This window comes from Sphaeramia orbicularis, chromosome 16 (genome assembly GCF_902148855.1).
Source record: "Sphaeramia orbicularis chromosome 16, fSphaOr1.1, whole genome shotgun sequence".
Lineage (NCBI taxonomy): Eukaryota > Metazoa > Chordata > Actinopteri > Kurtiformes > Apogonidae > Sphaeramia > Sphaeramia orbicularis.
In genome coordinates, this window is record NC_043972.1 from 2,138,989 (window position 1) to 2,163,531 (window position 24,543).

Here is a 24,543-nt window from a genome sequence, read left to right on the forward strand (position 1 = left end):
TCTGGTTTACACATTAATCAACACATTACATCCATTTGTTTCACATCTATCCATACGTTTTCTTTGTTAAACTAAGTGCTGGTATCTTTCTTTAACTTTAACCTAGCGCTTTCACAAAAAGCTAAATCATGTACGAGGGCTGTTCAATAAGTTCATGGCCTCACCCAGAAATACTGGTTGTTATAATACAGGATGTTACATTCTTTCGTGATGGGATAGTGATGCTTGAACATCGATGGACCAAGTGCATTGCTGTAAATGGAGATTATGTTGAAAAATAAAATATAAATTATCAGTCTGTGTTGTTCTGTTCTGGGTGAGGCCATGAACTTATTGAACGGCCCTTGTAAATGTAACAACAACTATGAGTTCAAGTGGTTCTTGAGATTTCCCCCTTTGGACCTTCAATGTTTTCATCCTTGAGTCTACGTGAATATTTGTACCTAATTAGAAAAAAAGGAATGTTCCTCGAAGTGTTCCTGAGATTTCATGATTTTAAGGATGAACGATACTTGAGATGACAGTAACATTGACCTCTCCGTATCTCTTCAGCTTATCCATATTTGTGGTAAATTTTCTGTCATCCTGTAAGTATAATCCTGAGATATTTTAGAAAATCTAGAAGGGACCGACCGATGGACACAAACACCTTCTAAGAAAAACGCACTGTGGCTGGATCTAATAATATCGATAGATGTCCTGTTTTAACAAAATATATTATCTCTAGTGCTGTCAAACGATTAGAATGTTTAATCAGATTAATCACAGGGTTGTCGTGGATTCATTTTGAATAATCACAGTTAAATATAATTCCTTTTTAATCTATAGTAATTGCGTTTCATTTTGCATGAGCAAACAGACTCAAGAAAGAAGGGAATACATGTCCATTTAATGAGTTTATTAAACACCTTCAACAGTTTCAACTAAACAACCTGAAACAACTGTTCTGTCTTGGGTTTTTTGTCCTCATATTTCCATCCAGAGGGCCAATATTTTTTAATCACAATTAATCGCATGGATTTTTGCGATTAATCATGATAAATTGCATAATTCTATTGGGGGGGGCATCAACAGCGTGTATTTCCTTTCAGTGAAATTTCAGACTGGAAGTACTTTGGTGATAAAAATAATTGCACATGTCAGTGCTTCCAAACACCTGTGTCCTTCTCCCCCCCACCATCTGAAGACATTTCAAATGAAAATGTCCATGGAACAGACCGCTACTGTTACACATGTTTATGTCCACACCAGATTATTTCCGGTTGTGAGTGATTGACAGGAGTCTTAGTCCCACTAATCAGTACTAATACTAATAAGAACAATAATATGTGATGTTCAGTTGTTCAAAGTAAACAAAGGGGGCCCTCTAGTGGTCGGAATAAGTTACACTAACGTATGTTTTGTCCTTGCGGTGTTCCCGTCGTCAGTTCAGACATAAGAAGGAACTAACAGACACGTTTCTTTCACTCTGTTTGTATGGCCCCAAAAACGTTTGCCTGTGAGTATTTTCTGTTCAGTTGTTGTCAGAATGAATAGTATCAAATATCTCTGATGTGAACCTTTATTGCTGGATAAAAAGACGTCGCAAATCTTAAATTAATCTGTAAATGCTAATCGTTAGTGTGTCTATGGATTTTCCCATTCAAGTTAGCATCGAGCTAGCAATCTTTTTCCCATTCATTTAAATGTATAATGCCATGTAAATGTACTAAGGCAGTGAACAGAACTCAGACATATTCTGTTTGTATGTGTCAGTTTTACAGTGAGTCTACAGGAACAGATTTGGACACAAGTTTTGGGCGTCTGGCTTTTCTTGGTAAACCTGTTGTCTATCTGCAGCTAATCGCTACACGCACACAAGCAGAAGAATAGGAGTTAGAATAAAACGACATTAATGGGAGATAGAAAAAAAAAATTGTTGGCGTTATTTAATGAATGCATTAATGCGGTAATAACACGTTAACTTCCCCAGGCCTACTTGAAACAAATCAGAGTGATCACTATGGTATGTACAGTTTCAGTGCGTATGAATATAATTGACATTTTCATTTCTCACAACATTTCATGTCAGGATTTCCACTGTAGCAGATTATGAAGAACAATATTGGCTTAATGTAGGATTTTTAAAACAACATTAAATGAAGAGTATAATCCTATCCTACAGTCCCTTTTTGTACAATACTAATGTGTGCACATTGCTGCATGTATAGTTGATACCAAGTATTTGTAATTATCCACACATTCCTCCATCTGGCCTTTTCATGTGTGTGGGCTTTGGCTCTATAATCAATAATCCAGTCTTTTGTTTTAGATGCATTCAGGTGCAAATTGGTACCCTCGCACCATTAAAAAAAAATCAACCATTAAGCAAGAGCCTTGCACTGAGTGTTTCATCTGCAAAGTTCAAGAAACGCCTGTTCTTGTGCACTCATTTGTGTATAAAAGATATAGCAGGGGTAAGAAGAGGTGAGGTTAACATGATATGGTTTTCTGAAGATGAAACGTCAGTCAATCACTAGATTTATCCTCTGAGAACCATGGATATATATGCTTTGACTGCTTTTTTTCTTGTCTGTTGCTCTGTAAAAACAGCGCTCATTCAGTTTTGACGTGTTTAACAGACATCTTGAATCTTTAAAGGAGTGATATTTTGCTTTTTTAAATAGAATTGTGCATTTTAAAACATTTCCCTGTGCTCTACATAAACAGTAAATGCTCTGCTTGGGTCTGAATTCTTCATTAATTCAACTCCACAGGTCCATCTTCAACCCTATTTCTGAGTAATGACACGAAAAAGGTCATTTTGAGTGCTGGCCCTTTAAATGCACATGACCCCACCCCCTTCTGGGTTGTTGACTGTGTGCTCCGTCCCGTTCAGCCACTTGTGTTCGTTAATACAACCAACAACTGAACATTTTAGGTAATCGGCTTGAAGTTTGGAAATAATTTCAGTTTTTACTACAACCACTGCTGCTGACAATTAATTATGTCGTACTTGTAGAAATGTTCGTCGGAAGTCTTGACCTTATATGTGCAAATGTCGTGATGTAACTAGTTATAAAACATAAAAAATTAAGAAGGAATTGAAACGTGTTGTAGAAATCCACTCAATTTTTGCCGGAATGAATATAAAGATAGTTTTGCAGCACCTGGAGGGTTCAAATTCAAACTGTATGAACTATTAGGGTCCAAATACACAAATAAATGAACCAAAGACTGATAAAAGCGGGTTTAGCAAAATATGAGCCCTTTAAAGTTTGTGCATTCTTGTATTTTGCTGCATCATCTTTGTTTCTTCTCTATATACAGTTCATCTTCTAATTCTAATGCTATGCTAATGCTTTCAGGAAGAATGTCCCCTTTCAAACACTTAGTTGAAAACACTTTATTCACATCTGCGGTGGTGGTGTAGTTTATCAGAACAAATGCATTCTTTGGCATTGTGTTGCTTTTTCTGGTTTTGAACTTTTCATATAATCCAGCACTTTACTCCAATCAGCTTCCATCAATTACACATTCCCTATTTACATTCTAAGGTTTCCCACCGAGAACTGTGGGAGTTGTAATGAAACGTGTATCAGAATAATGGTGTGCGTGTGTGTGTGTGTGTGTGTGTGTGTGTGTGTGTGTGTGTCTGTTGGTGTGACTTCTCCTCTTGGCTTATTAGGAAGGCTCTGACATTTACAACGGTAAACACATTCATCAGCAGAGACAGATGATTATCTGTTTAATTTTGGAGCCTCGCAAGATATCGCAGGTTGTATTGTTGCAGTCATCAAGGTGCAGCTACAGAGAAACAGCAGTGGTTTGTCGGGAGAAGACTCCGTTGGGGTTCCACCAGCGTTTCGGGAAAACCCAGACATTCATTCATGCAGCATATTCTGTTCTGTGAACAGGAGCATATTTGTGGGCTTGTATATGTAGAAGTCCTAGTAGGAAGACCACTGTGCACTATAACCCCTCCTGTTTTTCTCCCCTGTTCATTGGTAATTGAAGTAATAGTGCTGTTTTCTTTTCACAGTTGGGAAATTCAAGTTGACTCCAGCTGCTAATCTCCAAGGAGGAATAAGCTACAAAGCCACAGCTGTAAGAGGATGAAGAGAACACTGTCATAGGTATGTGCTTTAGTAAAGATTTTTGCATATTCTACAAACTACTGGCATTCCAATTATGGTTTAAAGCACCTATTTGATGAAAATAAGAAGCAGTGAAAATAGAAAAGTACACATCATTTCAGACCTCTACTAAAGCAAAGAAAACGCACTTATAGTCAATGTTAAACAGCATAATATGAAACGATTAACTTAAGAATTCAGATGTCTACATTTGGACAACATTGCAAACATTTTCAGTGGGGTTCAGGTCTGGAAATTTAGGGCAGTCACTCATTTTTCATAGAGCTTTCATAGAACACATTTTTTTCAATCAGTTCAATTTAAATTAGGGTTGTGAAATATGATAATATTAGATTGTGAAGCAGAGAGATCGTGGAATCGGACGGTGGGGGTCCATGCCGTATGTACCCCACAATGAGTATGTGCACACTAGGGATGTAACGATATGAAAATTTCATATCATGGTTATTGTGACCAAAATTATCACGGTTATCATTATTATCGCGGTATTGTTGAAATTGTGCTCAAAATGTTCAAAAAGTACTAATACACACACACCGAAATAATTTAACCAAGTTGTATTTAAAAAAAAAATAATAATAAAATAAATAAATAAATAAAATAATTGGCACAATGTACCTTCTGTTGCAGAAACATTCAAATATCGTCGGCTTCCTGATAAAACCTGCTATGTGACTTTTGGCAAATTTTACAGGAGAAACAAAAAACTGTTTATATAACAGAAAACTGTGAAATATGACAAAAAAAATATCTGTTCCTTTAATGTTGATGCTTCTGATGGAATTTAAAACAACTTTCACAGGTATAGTAAACATTTGTTTATATTGTATATAAAGGCAAAATCAAAAGGACTGAAAAAACGGCCAAAATAGGCTCACACCACTAAGGGTTAATATCGTCGGCTTCCTGATAAAACCTAAGTGACATTTTTCGTTGGGAATAAAAACCTGGAGACTGAAATTTGAAGCTATATGTCTGGGATCTTTTTTTTTTCAGCACAGCTTCATCTATATCATCTGTCAGTTAATTTTTCACTTTAACCTACTATAAAAACATAAAAGGCCAAAAAACACACAAAAAAACATAAAATCCGATTTGAAAAATGTATATAATTTATTGCATAACTAACACAAAGATGCTTAATGAACCTTTTCAAAGACTTTAAAAGTGAATATTGGTTCCAAATATTAGGTATATAAAATTAAAATTGTAATAAATTAAAACTGTACTCAAATATTAGACAGAGAAGCAGATCTTTACATAGGTGTTTTTTCCCCTAAAAGTGTGATAATCAAACACAGTTACCATGATAATTAGAATTTAAACGGTAATACTAACGGTCTGCAATTTTACCACGGTTTATCGTTAAACCGGTAATCGTTACATCCCTAGTGCACACCATACGACCGTACAAAGTGAAAGTGAAACTTAAACTTCAGACTTAAGTCTCCTGCTGTTGTGCAGCTTTTCCTTTTCCCTTCCTTCGGAAACTTTAATTTGAGGGGGCAGGATGTTTGATAATTGATTAAATCAGGTTCTGCTTTGAGATGCTTTTAAGGAATTTCGTTGTTATACTTTTGAAAATAATGGTGGTGTTTTATATGTATGTTCTTCTTTTAGTGTTTTATGTATGGTTTTAGTACTGACTTTTATTGTGTTTAATGTATATTTTTAGTGTGGATGTATGGCTGTGATTTCTGTTCTGTGTAACTTCTGCTGCTGCTGCTGTTTTAGCCAGAACACTCTGGAAAAAGAGATTTTTAGTCTCAATGAGCATATTTCCTGGTTAAATAAAGGTTCTCATAATAATTTTAAAAGTATGTATGATTTAGCCCATATAATGCAATAACACTTCACAGTAACTATATATAGTTCAGGTGGAAAACTTGCATATGTTTTATTGATGTTTTTCCTTCAAACTTCTCATTTTCATTTTGTCTCACTTAGGGATGTAACGATTAGCGGTAGAATGATAAACCGCGGTAAAATTGCAGACCGTTAGTATTACCGTTTAAATTCTACTTATCATGATAACCGTGTTTGATTACTGCACTTTTAGGGGAAAAAATCTGTATGTAAAGATCTGCTTTTATGTCAAATATTTGAATATAGTTTTAATTTATTTCAATTTTAATTTTCTATACCTAATATTTGGAACCAATATTCACTTTTAAAGTCTTTGAAAAGGTTTGTTAAGCATCTGTGTGTTATTTATGCAATAAATTATATACATTTTTCAAATTGGATTGTATATATTTTTTGTGTTTTCTGGCCTTTTATGTTGACATAGTAGGTTAAAGTGAAAAAATATTAGACAGATGATATAGATGAAGTTGTGCTGGAAAAAAAAAACAGATCCCAAACATGAGTACAGTAAACATTTCTGTGTATAGTATATAAAGGCAAAATGAAAAGGACTGAAAAACAGCCAAAAAAGGCTCAGACCACTAAGGGTTAATACTTGAATGTTTCTTTCAACAGAAAATACATTGTGCCAGTTATTTTATTTATTTATTTATTTTCAAAATACAACTTGGTTAAATTATTTCAGTGTGTATATTAGTACTTTTTGAACATTTTGAGCACAATTTCAATAATACGATATAATATAATGATAACCGTGATAATTTTGGTCACAATAACCGTGATATGACATTTCATTTGGTTACATTCCTAGTCTCACTGTACTGCTGTGTATATTTATGTTTTTGTCGTCTGTTAATGCGGATGATGATTGTTGAGAACTCCAGACTGCGCCAAAGTACAACTGCCAAATGATCCTTCGTACATTGAATGAGCTTCATAGAAAGGGCTCTTTTTTCATCTTGTCTTTCAATCTTCTTCCATTTCTCCTCCTTTGTTTCTGATTGCTCACCTGAGCCTCATACGCCTGCGATGAACTGCTCCTTCTATCAGTTTTCAACACTGCGAACTGCTGAAACTGATGTCCCTGCCAAATAATTTAGCATGTGAAAGAATTTGATGACGCAGAGGTGCAATTTTACACGATTTGTACTTCAGAGGGAAGGGAATCTGTCTGTAGCCCCGTGGCTTTTTGCCTCGTCGTTGAGAGTATGGCGTCAACTCCCCGTGTTACTCTGCTAATCAGCCTGTAATCCCTGTGCCGCTGATGTGAGAAGTGATGCTCCATGCGACTCTATCATTTTCTCATCAGCGCTCTCTTTGTCTCTGCCTCTATCTCTCTCTCCCCCTCTACATCTCTGTTTGAGCGACTGTTGCTTCTCTGTGATTGGGGCATTGTTCTGACTTGCTAGCAGAGCCAGCCTGTTGGGCATGTTTACATGGATTCATGCTTCTAGGCTGCTGGCTAATGCAACACCTTTGTTCTTTTAATTGCTTGCTGTTCGAGCCACAGGCTGAAAGGAATGAATAATTCCGCAGCTACAGAATACTAAAATTTCCACACAGCACATAACTTCCTCACTCTGACTATGAATGTTTCATGCCATCTATATACACTCTGTTGTAATGTTAATACCTTGTGAATGCAGTTTTACATTATCAATTGTTAATGTAGGATGTAGCCCTGTGTTCACAAACTAATTCTCGTAGGTTAATTAGTTTTACATTATTTAACATATTATAATTTATTTTATATTATACTGTTTTATCTTTAGACTGTAATTTAGACAACATATCACCTATAACTATGTCTCCAAAATTAACTTAAACATTGACAACAGCACCATAAGCAGTGCAGTTTTCTTTATTTTTCTTTCAGTTTAAGGTTTCACTTATTTCAGTTAAATTGGGTTATTTTAGATCCTGGTAACAATGTACATTTATGTGTAAACAGTCAGATGGAAAGGCTTTTTTCTATGATCCTTTGAACAGGATTACCGTTGATCCTTAAAATGTCATGAAGTCTTAAATGCGATTGTCCTAAATTAACAATTAATCCTTAAAATTGATTATTAATCCTTAAATCTGACACTCAAAGGTCTTAAAAATTCCACGGAGACAATAAATGATATTGCTATATTTCCTTTGGAAGTCTTTGTAAATAATTTGTCAAATGTGTAATTAGTGTTGATCATTTCATCCTAATGGAGATGGAAATGAGTGGAGCCTCCAACAGTCATTCATGGGTGGAGGGGTTCAGGTAGGAGCTTTAGCAGGTTGAACATCAGTACCAGAAACATTAGTCATGGAGAAATGGAAATGTAATGTTATCTGGATTAAAACATGGTCAAGACTGGTTCAAGGCTATAACCATTAATCCCACTGGACTGCTATTTATGTGAATGTAACTTCTTAAATGTGACCAAATTTGGGTGGGGGTGCACCACTCCCACAACCAGGCAACCCAGAACATGTGGAACAAACAGACGGGCCGGGCTGTGTTTCGCTCCACCATGTCCCTAAAGTGATTCTAACTCATTAACCCCGTGATCTGGTTCGATGACCGGCTATCCTGGTGTCGCAGCATGGACAAGCCGGTTGTCTTTGGACAGGTGGACAACCCCCCCCCCCCCCCCCCCCCCCCCCCCCCGGTTATTCAACCTCAGCAATGAAGCCTCATTTAGGCAGAGCACACAACAAACACTGCCATGAAAAAGGACAATTAACCAACATTCATTCATTCATTTTCTGAACCCACTTTATCCTCACTAGGGTCACGGGGGTCACTTGTAGCCTATCCCAGCTACTTACAGGCGAAGGCGGGGTACACCCTGGACATGTGACCAGTTCATCACAGGGCTGAACATATAGAGACAAACAATCACTCTCACATTCACACCTATGGGCAATTTAGATTAACCAGTTAACCTATTAGTGCATGTGTTTGGATGGTGGGAGGAGCCAGAGTACCTGGAGAGAACCCACGCAGACATGGAGAGAACATGCAAACTCCACACAGAAAGGTCCTGCCCCCGTCAACTGGTGTTGGAATCGAACCCAGGACCTTCTTGCTGTGAGGCACCAGTGCTAACCACTGCACCACCGTGTCGCCCAAAATCCTAATATCCTGATATACTTTGATATAATCTCATCTCAATGCAAAGAATGATTCCAAAACTTTTTTCATATAGTGTAGAAAATGGATATAAATTGTTACTGGTGGTGTGGCTCTGAAGATATTCTCTATTTCTTGTGAGGGTGTTGAAGAGTGTTGATCACACCAAAAAAGCACTTTATTGACACCATCCAAAGATTTGGCTATTAAGCCTTTCTTGGGCAAGTGACTATTTTTGGTAATTTTTGCAAACATTAAATGTGGGGCCAATCCTGTGCCATGGAATTGAACCCAGGACCTTCTGTCTGTGAGGCACCAGTGCTATCCACTGCACCACTAATTAACTAACATTTATTGTAATTTAATCGAGCAAATTCTTATTGACAATTAATTGATAGTCGAACTGTTTATGTGCCTAATATATATAAACATCACACAGTCATAACTTTAGTAAAACAGGTAGAATGGTCATCATAGACGCTCAAAATTGCACACATTAGACCACTTTTCACGACATCTTTTTCCTATGATGAAAAACTCACACGGACGCGCAAGAATATGCCTTAAAATAGCATAAAGTCCAGGAGGGTCTCTGTACGTCTTTCTTCTTCTCAGCTCATATTCAGGGCGACCCATTGCTCCATTTAATCACAGGAACCCACCAGTGGCCCATGTTATTCTTCAAGTGGAGAAAATCCTGCTGCCTGATAGGCTTTCAAAAGTCATAATACAACATGTAACGGCAGACATTCAAAGAGTTGCATTGATTAATTGACAGGGAACATGGAGTTTAATCTCGGGGTCAGATTTCATTCAGCGGGCTGCCACTGTGCTGCTCTGGCTCAAATCTCTGCTTTCACCACCGTATCCTTTTCTCCTCAGCTGCAGAGTAGATGAAAGTGTGTTAATAGCTGCTCTCTATCTGTTAGCTTCTCAAACACAAAGATCGATAGAGGACGGTCAGGGTGTCTGTGTGTGTTTGTGTGTCTTTCATGGTTGGGGGTAAAGAGACGAGGGGGGGAGCCGCGCCCATTGTTAGTAATGAGGAGAGGGTCGACGTGAACAGGAAGTCCCAACAGAGCACCGCATGTTGAGTGATCAGACTCCCTCGCGGCATGTTCGGAGGAAGGAGGAGGCTGATGCAGGTGTGGAGATAGATGAGGCGGAGCTGTCAATAAAGTGAAGCTCTTTATCCTCCGTTAAAGCTCTATTCATTTCATTACTGTCAGGACTGTCTGGTGAAAGAGGGCCCAGGTAGTTTTCCCTGGATGCTCCTTGGTACGAGGCGGAGTTACAGAGCTGCCAGGCCGAGGCGGGATGTAGTGGGTGAAATAGGACGATGCAGAATGAGACTTAAGGCACAAAAAGATAAAATGCGACAGGGAATCACTGTACCAGATGAAAATCCTTTTTGGTGGTAAGTGCGATCAGATACAGGGGTATAGGATTAGGATTAGAAGAAGTGACAGCCTGGAGTTTGAAGGTTTTTCTGTTGCATTTTTACTGTGTTTCTAAGAAAAAGACAGCCAACACAATCAACATGTAACCAAATACAGGCGGGTACAGTTAAGAACAGCGAGAAGACAACACAACAATACAGACAAACCACCACCTTTAAGAGTCAGTATTGGCTCCATTATAAAAGTACGCTGTAGACTATGCATAATTAATTGATAGTGGAACTACAGCTTTAAAGCCAGTCTCCATGATGGCTTTTAGGAGCCAGAAGTGACCATATTTGGACAAAAGGGTGGGACAACAGGAGTCCAAGGGGTCAAAGATGAACCGATGCGAAACACTGCTAACTCAAAAAAATTGTAAATCAAAGTCATTTTACACTTTCAACAATTGTATAGCTGAAGAAAAAACCCAAAACAAAACAAAACGGTTTTACGTTTTTTTAAGCCTGACTCAGCCATTGTACAGATCTTTACTGTTGTACACACCAATACAGCTTATTAAACCCTTCAATTTTACAGATCTTGCTTAGCAACTGAGAAATAAATCAAGAAAACAAATAACAATGAAGATGGACAGACCGATCACATATTACAGGCTCTAAATAAAACAATAAGACCACAATGACTCCAGGAAAAAACTAAAATACAGGTATAATGACTTGGTAATATAGTGACTTAGGGCTTTTTGGAGCAGCATCTAGTGGCTGTCAGTGGTATTACAACTTTATCTTCTTCCATCTAAGAGAAGGTACACTTTCCCCTGCAGAGCCAAATCAAACCGATATCTTAAATCATTTGTCCCATCTGCCGTTAAGTTTTTAAATAGTCTGTAGACGAGCTTGTTGGGAACAATGCACCGTTAACTATGAAGACTTATTTACTGTATTTATTGTATTTATTGTATTATGTAAAATTGATTATTTTGGTCATATGTACACTTCTGTTGCAAATCAAAATGCCCTTTGGGGACTTTAAAGATTTTTCAATTTAATTCAATTCAGGGTTAGATGTTACGTTACGGAGGTACCTGTTTCAGTGTTTCCAACAGAATTAAGTGTAGCTTTGGCAGGGAGACCCATCAATTTCCTGTTACTTTATTAACAAGTTATAAAAACTAGCTGAAATTAGGGCTGAAAGATCTATCGTATCGATATCGAGATATGAACATTCAAGAAATTAATATCGAAAAAGCAACGATATAAACGATATAGATTTCCCCCGTGCTCGCCCTGCATGTACAGCTCTGGAAGTCACAACAAATTTAATTTATTCGTACTTTATGTTAATGTTGATGACTGACAGTGAGTTCTTATAAATAAAACTGCACTTTCCACATTCTTTTGTATTATGATGTTTGGTTGGTTTTCACCCAACCCGTAGTCATATCGTATCGTACTGACATCGAGATATCTAGCATGAATATCGAGATATGAAATTTTGTCCATATCGTTTAGCCCTAGCTGAAATACACCTTGTGATGTTTAGGTGTTTTCTGTTTTGTTCATTAGCTTAACGAGCGCTGGCCCCAGTAGAATTTTGTCACTTGAATCAGACTTGGCTCTTCATTACAAGCTTCGTCCATGCATTCATTCATTCATTCAACTGACCACGTAGATGTCACGAATCACATGTGGTCCGGTCTCATCAAGTGTTCAGTTGCACAAAATGTGTCCATCCTTCAGGAACTAACTTCAGAACACCTGCGTTGCCGTCTGACATCTCACCCCTGACCACTTTAATCCAATTCCCGCATGTTCCAGAGTGCACCATGCTCAGCCTCATGTCTGGCCAAGTTAAAAACGTTTACATCAACTATCATCAGTCAACCATGATCATGTGTTGTCCTCACATTAACCTAGAAGCTGCACAGAAACAGATACAAAGCTATTTCTGTCAGGATTACATCTCCACCTCCCTCAGTATAACCAGAATTTGGCTAGTCAGCTCGGACTATAAGTAGACTGCATTACACAACCCCGTAAAAATGTTAAAATTACTCTCTAAACATACTTTAGCAGCTTTTACTATACATGTAAAATCAACACAAGTCAAATCTATCTGTAAAAAACACTGTGTTTAATTGCTTTTTTGACTAAAGTTTCAGTAGAAGAGACAGTTTTCTATTGAGGTTTTGCACATACGTCACATGATCACATGGTTTGCTGTTTACGACGCCATATTGGTAGGCTAGCTTTCCTTGGATCGTACAGTTGCCCATTGTTAGTGATATTTCTCTTTCTCCTGTGTAGAGCAGTGTAACCATGGTAACCACATGTGTTGCGGTTGGTTGCAATAGATGAGTTTGATGTGACGTATGCATACATTAAGTCTTGGAGGAGGAAGTCATGCCGAGTTTGTAACGTGTTAAAAGATGGACCTGCTAAACTCCTGTGTGCCGTTTATTCCTCCTCTTTCACCAGTATCAGTTCTGCATACATACCGCTGGGTTCTATTGGTGGCAGCGGTGGTTCTGTTCTGCCCACCGCTGTTTACAGTTATTACCGCAGTTAGCCTAGCTTCTCAGTATAGTTAGCCTAGCTTAGCAGTGTGTAAAAACAGAACAGTCCTCATGTGGTCCGGTGCTGCAGACCCTTTAAACCTCCAGGAGGACTTCCCCTGGACTATCACCGACAGACCGTGGTTGTGGATCTACCTGCTCCCTTTGAGTTTCCTCAGCTGGGTGAGGCAGATGGAAGTGGGCGGAGCTACGGCGGGCGACAGCGCTGAGTTCAGCTGGAGCTGGTGACAATACTGCCCCCCCGTCTGTGCCGGTCTGCTGTAACTATGGGACAGCCTTCCACATGAGGTCCAGTCACATGATGAATGAATGAATGAATGAACATTTTATTTCAGTTATGTACAAAACACATACGTATTAAAAACAAACAAACATAAAATTAACACAGTTGTTAACTGAAAAGGAAGAAGCTGAAGCCAGAGGCTTATCTCTGCTTCTCCTGTTCCCATCCTTCCTCCAACTCCACACCTGAAGTTACAGCAGATAAAACATAAACACAAATTATCCTACATTCAGTTTCTTAAGTCACTTTGAAATCATATTACTTTCATAGCCCTTGAGAATTTGACAAATTAAAGCTTTTTTGAAACTCGACAGCGAGCTACACAGTTTCACTTCATCCTTCAATTTGTTCCATAATTTGACACCAGTAACAAAAACAGTGATATTTAACGTTCGTTCTTACTTTACATGTTTCATACACAAACATCCCTCTTAAATTATAATGTCCTTCTCTTAACTTAAAAATTTTCTGAATACAAACAGGAAGATTTTTACTTTTAGCACGAAACATAAATTCCATTGTTTTTAAATATTTAGTATCAAAAAATTTTAGTAAACCAGATTCTTCAAAAAGTGGATTACTTGATTGGAGATAACCAGCTTTGTTTATGACTCTCATAGCTTTCTTTTGGAGTTTAATTACCGGGTCTATATTAGTTTTATACACATTGCCCCATATTTCCACACAGTATGGCATATAAGGCATTACAAGTGAACAATACAATATATGCAAACATTTTTGTTTAACAAATCTTGTTTAACAAATGCGGCCATGAAAAAGAAGATGGGAGGGGCTTTTGGACACAGACAGTTCATGGACCGTTTTACAGCGAACATATGGGCTCGTTCACCAGTTCAGAGCCTGGAGGTGTACGGCTGATGTGAGCCGGCTGGAGCTGGGTCTCGTGTTTTTGCCTCTGAGTTGAACATCACTGTTGTTCGTAAACATGTAAACTCGTCTACGGTGCCTTTATCACAAGCAGACATACTCGCAAATAACAAAACACACAAACACCAGTCCAAAGAAAAACACCAGATAAAGCAACAGTTCTGACTTTCTGGATCCAGATAGCGTGCTTACCAATATGGCGGTGTAAACAACAATCACATGACCAGTGATGTCAGCTGCAAGTCCTCAATTGTCGGTGTAAAACAATAGCACACTATGAGCTAAAAGAGTGTTAAGGACAAGCCTGTAGTGATTAAAATCTGTTAAGACAACTGAATATGAGACCAAAGATCGACTACAACAAAGAAAAGGAAGACCAAGTTGAAGCTGCAGCAGATGGAGGCAGATTAATGGAGACTAAATGTGATAATATCTGGTTATTACCATTAAATATCTAGCAGAGCATTACAAACAAATCAAGAAACATGCAAAGCCAGTCCAACATGTATTTCTAATTATACGTCTGTGGTGTTGTCCCACCCTGGAAAATAATCATTAGCTGACACAGTGACTAGTAAAGCTGTCGCCATGTCTATTATACTCAGCTAATCTCAGAGCAGTGCGGGAATCGGATCTGATGAAGTCCTCTGTGTACATATGAGTTATCGTCAGTCCGACTGCCGCTGAATAAAGACGATCAATCCTTCAAAGAGGAGTTTACGTTACAAAACAGTCTGATATATGATACATGTAAGTACAAAATGATTACACCATGCAAAGTAATGCTACTCATGCTGATCATGGAAATCAGAAGCCAAAATAAAGGAGCCTTGTTAAAACACGAGGTTAATTACAACAAGAATTAGTGCCAGGGCGGCCACTTCAGCAACTTGAAAAATATCCCACTTGGTGTGTATATACCAGCAATAAAAAGAAATAAGAGGCAAAATGTACCCAAAGGTTATACAATCATTTATCTCTCCTAAATACAGAACACACAGCTATTCATTTACTGTTCAGCTGTGAGGTTCTTCAGTTGTTTGAAGTGGTTCCCTAAATTACATTTTTATCATTAAATAAAAACTTCTCTTGTTGACAAGGCCAGATGCACACTTTGATTAAAGTTTGTTTAATTACATTTGATTGAAATAGAAGTTGAGACGATATAGTGCTCTTTTCCCTTCTGCGCTGGTTTACTGGGATTTTCTCTTTAGGTTGATTTTATTGGTTCTGTCAACTTATCTCTTTTGGTTTCTGACAATGTATCTTCGACTTCATCACGCCCCCCCACACCTCCCACAGACACACACAAACGTGATTATTCCACAGCTGGCTCTTTGTGTTTCTGTCAGCCCTCCCGATCATTGTGATTGATCAGTGGGAGGTTTCGCTGTGCCGGTATCTTTGGCTACACTGCACAGTGTGGCCGCCGTTGTCTGCCCATCTGAAATCTATATTAAAGACACGGAAAGAGATCCAGTAGAGCCTATTGTTGGTGTTTTTGTCTTCTTTACAGTTGGTCTGGGAGAGCTGGATTTAAAAATGTGTCTATAATCAGGAGGTTTTTTTTAATTGTTTTTATTTAATATAAAGTTTAAGCCTTTCATGCACAGTGGTCACTCCAGTGGACAGTTCTTCTCCAGCTGTTCTCTTGTATATTCATGGGTTTTGTTGTTTTAGTTCCATATCAGCCAACACAGTGGACACTTATGCAACGTCCCATACACTGACGTTTATACCAATACTGTAACTACGCTGTTCTTGATAAACCTGATCTAGAGTAACATGTTTAAGTGTAAGTCAAGTGCTTGTTATTGTTATAAGTCTGTAATAAACGTTTTTTTTTTAATTTGTTTTTTTTTACATAGAAATGTTAAGTTACTACTCAAAAATGAACAAATTCACCCAAAAATTACCCTAAAGCCTACTAAAAATTACTCAGAAACCACCTGTAAATCACCCAAAAATGACCCCAAAACCACCTAAAAATGACTCAAAAACCACCTAAAAACCACCTAAAAATTACCCCAAAAACACCAAAAAAAACCCACATAAACACCACCTAAAAATCATGCAAAAAAACACCTAAAAATTACCCCAAAACCACCCAAAAATTACCCAAAAACCACCTAAAAACCACCCAAAAATTACCCCCAAACCACCTAAAAATCACCCAAAAATTACCCCAAAACCACCTAAAAATTTGTCAAAACCCATTATCTCCATGAAGTGAGTAATGACTGGTATTCACATGTTAAAATGTGAGAAAACTTCAGATTAGTGGCATTAAAAATGTCTGGTAAAGGTTCATACTGTCTTCCACATGTAATTTTTGTACATAATTCATTTATCAGACAAACTAGAAAAGCAGGTAAAGAAACAACTACCCCTGTCTGAGAAATGAATGACCTATAATAAGCATTAAAAACGTTTGAATTTCATAGTTTTCACACACTATCAGTAAATACATGTTTCTTTGCTTCAAAAATTAAATGCATGGTGTCCAGCTGAGTGGACAGTTTTGCAACTCCATGAAAAAAAGGTTCATAAGAAAATTTTCTCTAGGCATGTTTTTTTTTTCATGCCTAAAGAGGAATAAAAACACTCAGGAAAAAAATCTTGATTAAGGTTCTCATAATTCATGCATGAAAGGGTTAATCTGAGAAATTTTACCTCATAGTTTTATCATTCCTCTGTCTCTTGTCAATCTTTAGGACATGCTGATACTGGCACAAGGAACAAATGATGACATTTTGGTGGTGATTGGGGGGGGGGGGGGGGGGGGGGTTTCTAGTTTTATTCAAGAGTTAATCACAGAAACATCCATTATTACAATTTGTCCACATTTTGACAAATAAACAGAGTGAACCAACCAAAGCGACAACAGAAGAAAGCAAACATAACAAACACACATTTTAACAACCCTCCTCCACCCACCCTCCCACCCCCCATTCCACAGAGGAAATTTGACTAAAATTTACTCAAATTGAAGAAAATTTTACTCTACTCGGATAGCATTTAGTCCCTCTCTAAAAAGAGTAACAGTTACTCTTTGGGTAGAGCTCTCCAAACTCAATATAGAGTCAAAATTACTCATTTTGAGTAAAAAATATTTTTGACTCTGGAAAAAACGCTCAGCAATTTTTCCTGTGCAGGACTTATGACGTATCACACCGAGGGAGGCCACAGAAATTCTAATGATATTCAGGTTGAATTATCAATATATTGTTGAAGGGGATGCCAAATCTGATTAAACTGGTGTAGGTTATTTAACAACACTATCAGGAGTTTTAATCGTAACTTAATAATAGGGATGTAACAATATGAAAATTTCATATCACGGTTATTGTGACCAAAATTATCACGGTTATCATTATCGTGGTATTGTTGAAATAGTGCTCAAAATGTGCAAAAAGTACGTATACACACACTGAAATAATTTAACCAAGTTGTATTTAGAAAATAAATAAATAAACAAATATAATAATAGTTCCAATGTCCCTTCTGTGTCAGAAACATTCAAATATTAACCCTTAGTGGTCTGAGCCTATTTTGTCTGTTTTTCAGTCCTTCTGATTTTGCCTTTATATACTATAGAAACAAATGTTTACTATACCCATGTTTGGGATCTGTTTTTTCAGCACAACTTCCTCTATCTCCATCCATCCATCCATTCTCTTCCACTTTATCCGGGGCCGGGTTGCGGGGGTAACAGTCTAAGCAGGGATGCCCAGACTTCCCTCTCCCCAGACTCCTCCTCCAGCTCTTCCGGGGGGATCCCGAGGCGTTCCCAGGCCAGCCGAGAGACATAGTCTCTCCAACGTGTCCTGGGTCTTCCCCGAGGTCTCCTCCCGGTGGGACATGCCCGGAACACCTCCCCAGGGAGGCGTCCAGGAGGCATCCGAAACAGATGCCCGAGCCACCTCAGCTGGCCCCTCTCGACGCGGAGGAGCAGCGGCTCTACTCCGAGCTCCTCCCTGGTGACTGAGCTCCTCACCCTATCCCTAAGGGTGCGCCCAGCCACCCGACGGAGGAAACTCATTTCGACCGCTTGTATCCTCTATCTCATCTGTCTATTTTTTTTTTCACTTTAACCTACTATAAAAACATAAAAGGATAGATAACACCCCAAAAAAAAATCTGATTTGAAAAATTTATATAATTTATTACATAAATAACACACAGATGTTTAATGAACCTTTTCAAAGACTTTAAAAGTGAATATTGGTTCAAATATTAGGAATATACAATTAAAATTGTAATAAACTAAAACCATACTCAGATATTTGCCATAAAAGCAGATCTTTACATAGGTGTTTTTTCCCCTAAAAGTGCGATAATCAAACACAGTTATCATGAGAATTAGAACTTAAACGGTAATACTAACTGTCTGCAGTTTTACCGCAGTTTATCATTATACCGGTAATCGTTACATCCCTACTTAATAAGAAGCACAGATTAAATGTATGTTTGTGGAGTTGGTATTTAAGAAATATTGGGGATTAAATTAGTTTTCTTAGAGTAAAGGAGTAGGTGTCATGTCATGATGAAGAGGTCGGCCCTTTAGATTTCATCATTCATTGTGCGTTTATACCTCTCAGTGTCTCACAATTGGAATTTTCACCTTGAATGGATTTAACATTATGCTGAACATCCACTAAATCCTAAAGATAGTTTGTGACATGTATTGATGTTGGTGTTGCTGAACATAAATAATTTGTTACCCAAATGAAGAATCTGCCTTTATCTCCACAAGTTTTACTTCCTTTAAACCAAATGTTGACTGTATTGTGTTAATATAGTTTTCTCATATCTAGAGTTTTGTTTGGTCTCGCATAAGAAAAAAATTAAATGAAAAAATTAAAATGACTGCCACAGATCTGGCTAAATATAGCTTTGGGGCTGACTGCATACTTTTCCATGAAGGATTATTTGACTTTTCTTGAAACTTTTTTATGTGAAGATGTTAATATTCATTGTTTATATATAAAAAGTTGAAGATGTTATATGACTCCATTATTTATTCATTTTTATATACAAGTATTTATGGCCTAAAAAGGACATTTACAACATAAAAAGACATATGCTAAAAAAAAAAAAAAAAGCACCATCTTGTCACATGAATTGTATAGGTCTATGTTTGTGTGTGTGGAGGAGCATGATCACACACAAACATATATATGTGGGTGGATGTATAGTCTGTGAATGTACATAATATCCATATAAAGGTGTATGGAGGTGTTTTTGATCAGCTCTTTACACTTTTCCTTTGGTTGTGTGAAGAACAAAATTATGCTTCTTCTCCTCCTTCCTCTGTTCTCTTCTTCCTCTTCTTCTCCTCCTTCTCCTCGTTCTTCTTCTTCTTCTTCTCCTTCTCCTCCTCCTCGTTCTTCTTCTTCTTCTTCTACTCCTTCTCCTCCTTCTTCTCCTCCTTCTTCTTCTTCTTCTCCTCCTCCTCGTTCTTCTTCTTCTTCTACTCCTTCTCCTCCTCGTTCTTCTTCTACTCCTCCTCCTTCTTCTTCTTCTTCTACTCCTTCTCCTCCTCCTCCTTCTTCCTCCTCTTCTTCTTCTTCTTCTTCCTGCAGTCTTGCACCCTGAACCACCTCCCACAGGTCAAAATCTCTTTCTCATCATGGGGAGTTTGAGAAAGTTCATGGGCGTTTTTCGCAATTGGATTGCAGATATGCTTAATGCAGCTGTTTAGGAATACAGGTGTGAATCTCATGTACTTTGTCAAATTTGTTGTCTGACAAGTATAACCAGCATTTCATTTTGTGAAGCAGATTCTACAAACATCAGCCATCTTGTTCAGTTTGTGCTTCCAAGTATGTTCATAAAATCCAGAATGTGCCCAGATGTCCTGGCTGATGGGTTGCCAAACACTCAGCTGCAGTTCAGCGTAAGAGAGAAACATTTCATATAGTCTGTAAACTCCTGATTATGTTCTGTCACAGCATTAATGGAGAAGTGTGCATCATAATGCACCATTGGAGCTCTATCTCAAAAGGTTTGCATAGAAAGACCCAACACTTTAGAGGTCCTATAGTGACCCTCTGTACTAAGGATGCACTGTATGGTAGAGCAGAAGAATAGAATGATTTTTTTTTTTTTTTTTGACAACAAATGACTCGAGGTGCCTAAACTGCAGATGATGTCCACACCGATTAGGGATGGACATTTTAATTACTTTTTGAAGTCAAATAATTGGGCCACTTTAAATCAGCTAGTGGTGATGCCATCAATTAATACATGTCCTCTAGCAAAACCAAAACAGTCATAAAAATACCTAAGTGTACCATTTAATTGTATAAAACAGTTTTCAGCCTTTAACATATGCAACAGCAATCAGACAGAAATAGTGCCATAAACATTCGTTCCAAACCTCTGTGAAGCAAAACCTAAATGTCCTCCCATCCCCACCCCCTAAACACAAATTGATTGACTCATAATAATTTTGACTAACTGCCTAAACAATTTTTTGTGTTTATCCTTAATAGAGATTCTGGTCCATAAGGTGTATATCAGTCAGACTGATATATTTGTAATGGCATCTGTTTTATGATATTGGTTCTATTTTTTGTACATCACATATAATGCAGAGAAGAAAAAAACATATACAGGGTTTCATCAAAAAGCATTAAAAGTCATTAAATAGATTGTGTGAAAATTAAGGCCTTAAATGGCATTGAAAAGCATTAAATTCGATGTCCAGAGGCATTAAAACATTAAATGCACTTGATGGAGGAAAAAAAAGCATTGTTTTTCACGATTTATTTTGATGATATAAACACTGAATAGTTTTGATGGGAAGTATTGTGTGATGATTGACAGGCGGAACCCTTTAATTGGCTACTGTTTATGGCCGATATACAAAGTCACAACACCGGATGCTTGGAATGCAACGTGCTGTGAGCGTGCTCATGCTGTGGCGAAAGAGTGGAAGGAATATTAGTAAATGTGGGAAAAATGGGAAAATGCAAGTTTCAGCAGAAGTGGTTGGAGGAGGAACTGCTCAGAACCTGGTTAAAGCCTGTCGATGGTAAACTGTCATAAAACTACATATAAAACTGTATCTGCAGTTGGACATGGGCATTGAATTTGTTTAAAGTGACATTAAAAAGGAATTAAATTGATACCTTCATAAATCCTGATATACTTTGATAGAATCTCATCTCAATGCAAAGGATGATTCCAAAAACTTTGTTCATATAGTCTAGAACAGGGGTGGGCCATTCATTTTCCTATGGGGCCACATGAGAAACTTTGACAGTTGTTAAGGGCTGGATCAGTACACTGGCAGCTCTCCTTAATCTCTCTCTCTCTCTCTCTTTATATATGCATACATACTTTACTATAATACAAAAACAGTAAATGCAACAATACAATAATAAAATGAAAATGAGGAGCACAGAATACTATTTAAAAAAAACTATTTAATGAATATTCACAAAAAGACTTTGGAAAATGTGCAAAACCAGCTCCACATTAACTTTACATGAAAAACTATAAATACATCCAGCTTTGTTTGTTTGCGTATCACAGTTCCTTTTCTTTTTCTTTACCTCTGACTTCAGTAAAGAAATACTTACAAGTCCATGTCTTGTTAAAAACTCTGCATTTGGAATCAATCTTTCTTTTTTTTTTGCCGTTAGCTGACATCTTCATGGGCTGAAACTGACCAACAAACCAATCAGTGCATAAGCCTCATGGAAGTACAGAAAGTATGTGTGGGAAAAAAAAAAAAAAAAAAAAACTGGTAAATTAGCAGATCCTTCAAAATAAAAGCAATGGCGTTGTATTGGTTATGTCTATTATGATTATATATATTTGGATTGACTTTCAATTTGCCAGTGACCTCATGTGGGCCAGTTAGGGTCAGCTGTCAGGCCGCATGTGGCCCCCGGGCCTTACGATGCCCAGGTCTGGTCTAGAATATGGATATAAATTGTTACTGGTGGTGTGGCTCTGAAGTTATTCTCTATTTCTTGTGAGGGTGTTGAAGAGTGTTGATCACACCAAAAAAGAACTTTATTGACACCGTCCAAAGATTTGGCTATTAACCCTGCTCGAGGTTTCTGCTGTTAAAGGGAAGTTTTTCCTCGCCACTGTCACTAGTCACAAGTGTTTGCTCCTGGAGGATTCTGTTGGGTTTCTGTAAATTGACTTAGAGTCTGGTTTTGACCAACTCTATATATAAAATGTCAAGAGATAACTTTTTTGTGATCTGGCGCTATATAAATAAAATTTGATTGATTGAGTGATTTAATTGGTTTTCCCCTGTAAGTCGCTTTGGAAAAAAGCGTCTGCCAAATGCGTAAACATAAACATAAACATAAACCCTTTATCGGGCAAGTGACAATTTTTGGTAATTTTTGCAAACACTAAATGTGGGGCCAATCCCATGCCTCGGTGAGGTCCAGAAACATGTTGGTTTTTATAACATATTTTTGTCGGTTTATGACCTTATAACAGTTGTTTTTATTGCATGTGTTTACTTTTTAGCAAGTGCTGCTCGTATGTTTTATGACAAGAGGAGGTAGATGACGATGTCCAACAACACACTACGGTTGAAATTTTGAATTTCCGAGTATTTCAATGAGTGCCTTATAAAGGGTTAATGCTACCAATGTAATATCATCAGTGAATTTAATGAAAGTGATGTTTAGGTTCCAATAAGACAAGTGCTAGTGTCGAGAATAGCAGTGAATAGCAATGAGAAGTCAACACATCCTCCTGGAACTGGATGTGGCCAAGGGGGAGTAGGTTATATTGATCCTAACCAGCTGTTGCCTGTTGATGAGGAAGGAAAAGTGATAAATGAGTGTTGGATGGTTTTCTCAAAATTATAGCTGCTATTGCCCTCTGTCACTGTGTTTTGATGTCTTTTCTGAATAAATTAAATCTCTTTTTTGTTGTTGTTGGGTTTTTTTAATATGTATTTGATGGAGATGCAACAAGCTGTACACAAAATGATGACAAATTATCACTTGATTTGCATAACATATCAGCAAATCACAGCCTAGAAATCAAGTAGACACAGAAACATTAAAACTCCAAATATTTCCCCTTTTAACTATTATTTATTCTCACTCTAGGATGGAAAGAATAGCTTGTTAGCTACTAAATGCTCCACTATTTTCACCAGGCAGTCTCTAAAGTGTGCCTGTCAGCCGTTTGGTGCTTGTCAGGTAGTGCATAGTGGGTTGTTAGAGGCTTTCTTTCTGAAGACGACCGCTGAAAACAGGGTTGATGAGAGCAGAGAGACTCGACTAAAACTAATTAAAGCTGTGGGCTGTAAAACAAAATGAAAAGAAAGAAAAAAAAAACCTCAGAAACTAAAAGGCTGCATCGAGGTGAGAGGAACTTCAGAGTCATTCCGAACTTTCTTTGAGTGTGTGAATGTAAAATGATTGTACCTATTGAGGATATAAGATTTTTTACAAATGCAGCGTTCTGTTTTCAATTATTGCATGCAAACGTCCATGCATAAATAAAGCCTGCTGTTCATAATAATCCACTCTTTTTATTTATACCTAACGTTACATTCTGCTTAGAGTTATCCTCAGGAATATTCCCTGTTGCTACACACTGAGCACCTTTTGTTTCTCATACAATAACTTCAACAACAGCCAACAATTTCCCTAAAAAGCTTTAATTTCAAATCAATCAGTGCACTCAGCTGAAACTCTACAGTTTTCACTACAGGAAAAAAAAAACAGCAGTCTGTATTTGAATAATATTGTTTACCATCTCCAAAGTATTTTCCACATCATAGCTTTTCAATAAAGTAACATTGATTAAGACAACTTAAAATGATGAAGGCACTCAAGAGGAAGCAGGCTGGAACATAATCCAAAAAGAAAAGTGTAAGAAAAGAGCAGAAAAGTGAATAGTATTGCTACCAACCTTTAAATGTGTATTTAAAGCAAAAACAGCAGCTAATTGTTTAGTCATTATGGAGCAAAAACAAAGAGGACAATTGATCTTGGCGTTGCTGTCTGTGGCTCATTCCTGATAAAGTGTAAAATGAATGACTGCAGGTGTTGCCGTTTTTTGTAATTAATAGTGTTATAATTGGACAAATTAATGAGCTGGCGGATGAAATATTGGAGCAGACATGTGAGGAAAGCAGTTGTCTCTCAGGAAGAGACCAATCTGCACTTGCGTAATGAAGAAAAACTGAACTAAATCAGCAGCTCTCCCCCTCCATCTGCTTTCTTTTCAACTTCTTGTTCTTGTTCTCGAGGGCCCGAATCACTGCCGCCTCTCTCAGTTCACTG

The 24,543-nt window shown here is 37.6% G+C and overlaps 1 protein-coding gene across 4 annotated transcripts in view; it reads left to right on the forward strand.

The window, feature by feature from the left end:
- Positions 1 to 24,543, forward strand: part of adgrb1a (adhesion G protein-coupled receptor B1a) — a 298,620-nt gene that overhangs the window by 61,687 nt on the left and 212,390 nt on the right. For all 4 annotated transcript variants that reach the window (XM_030157687.1, XM_030157689.1, XM_030157686.1 and 1 more), the window contains exon 2: positions 4,022 to 4,115. The gene's annotated coding sequence lies outside the window, so the exon portion shown is untranslated. The remainder of the gene's footprint in view (positions 1 to 4,021; positions 4,116 to 24,543) is intronic.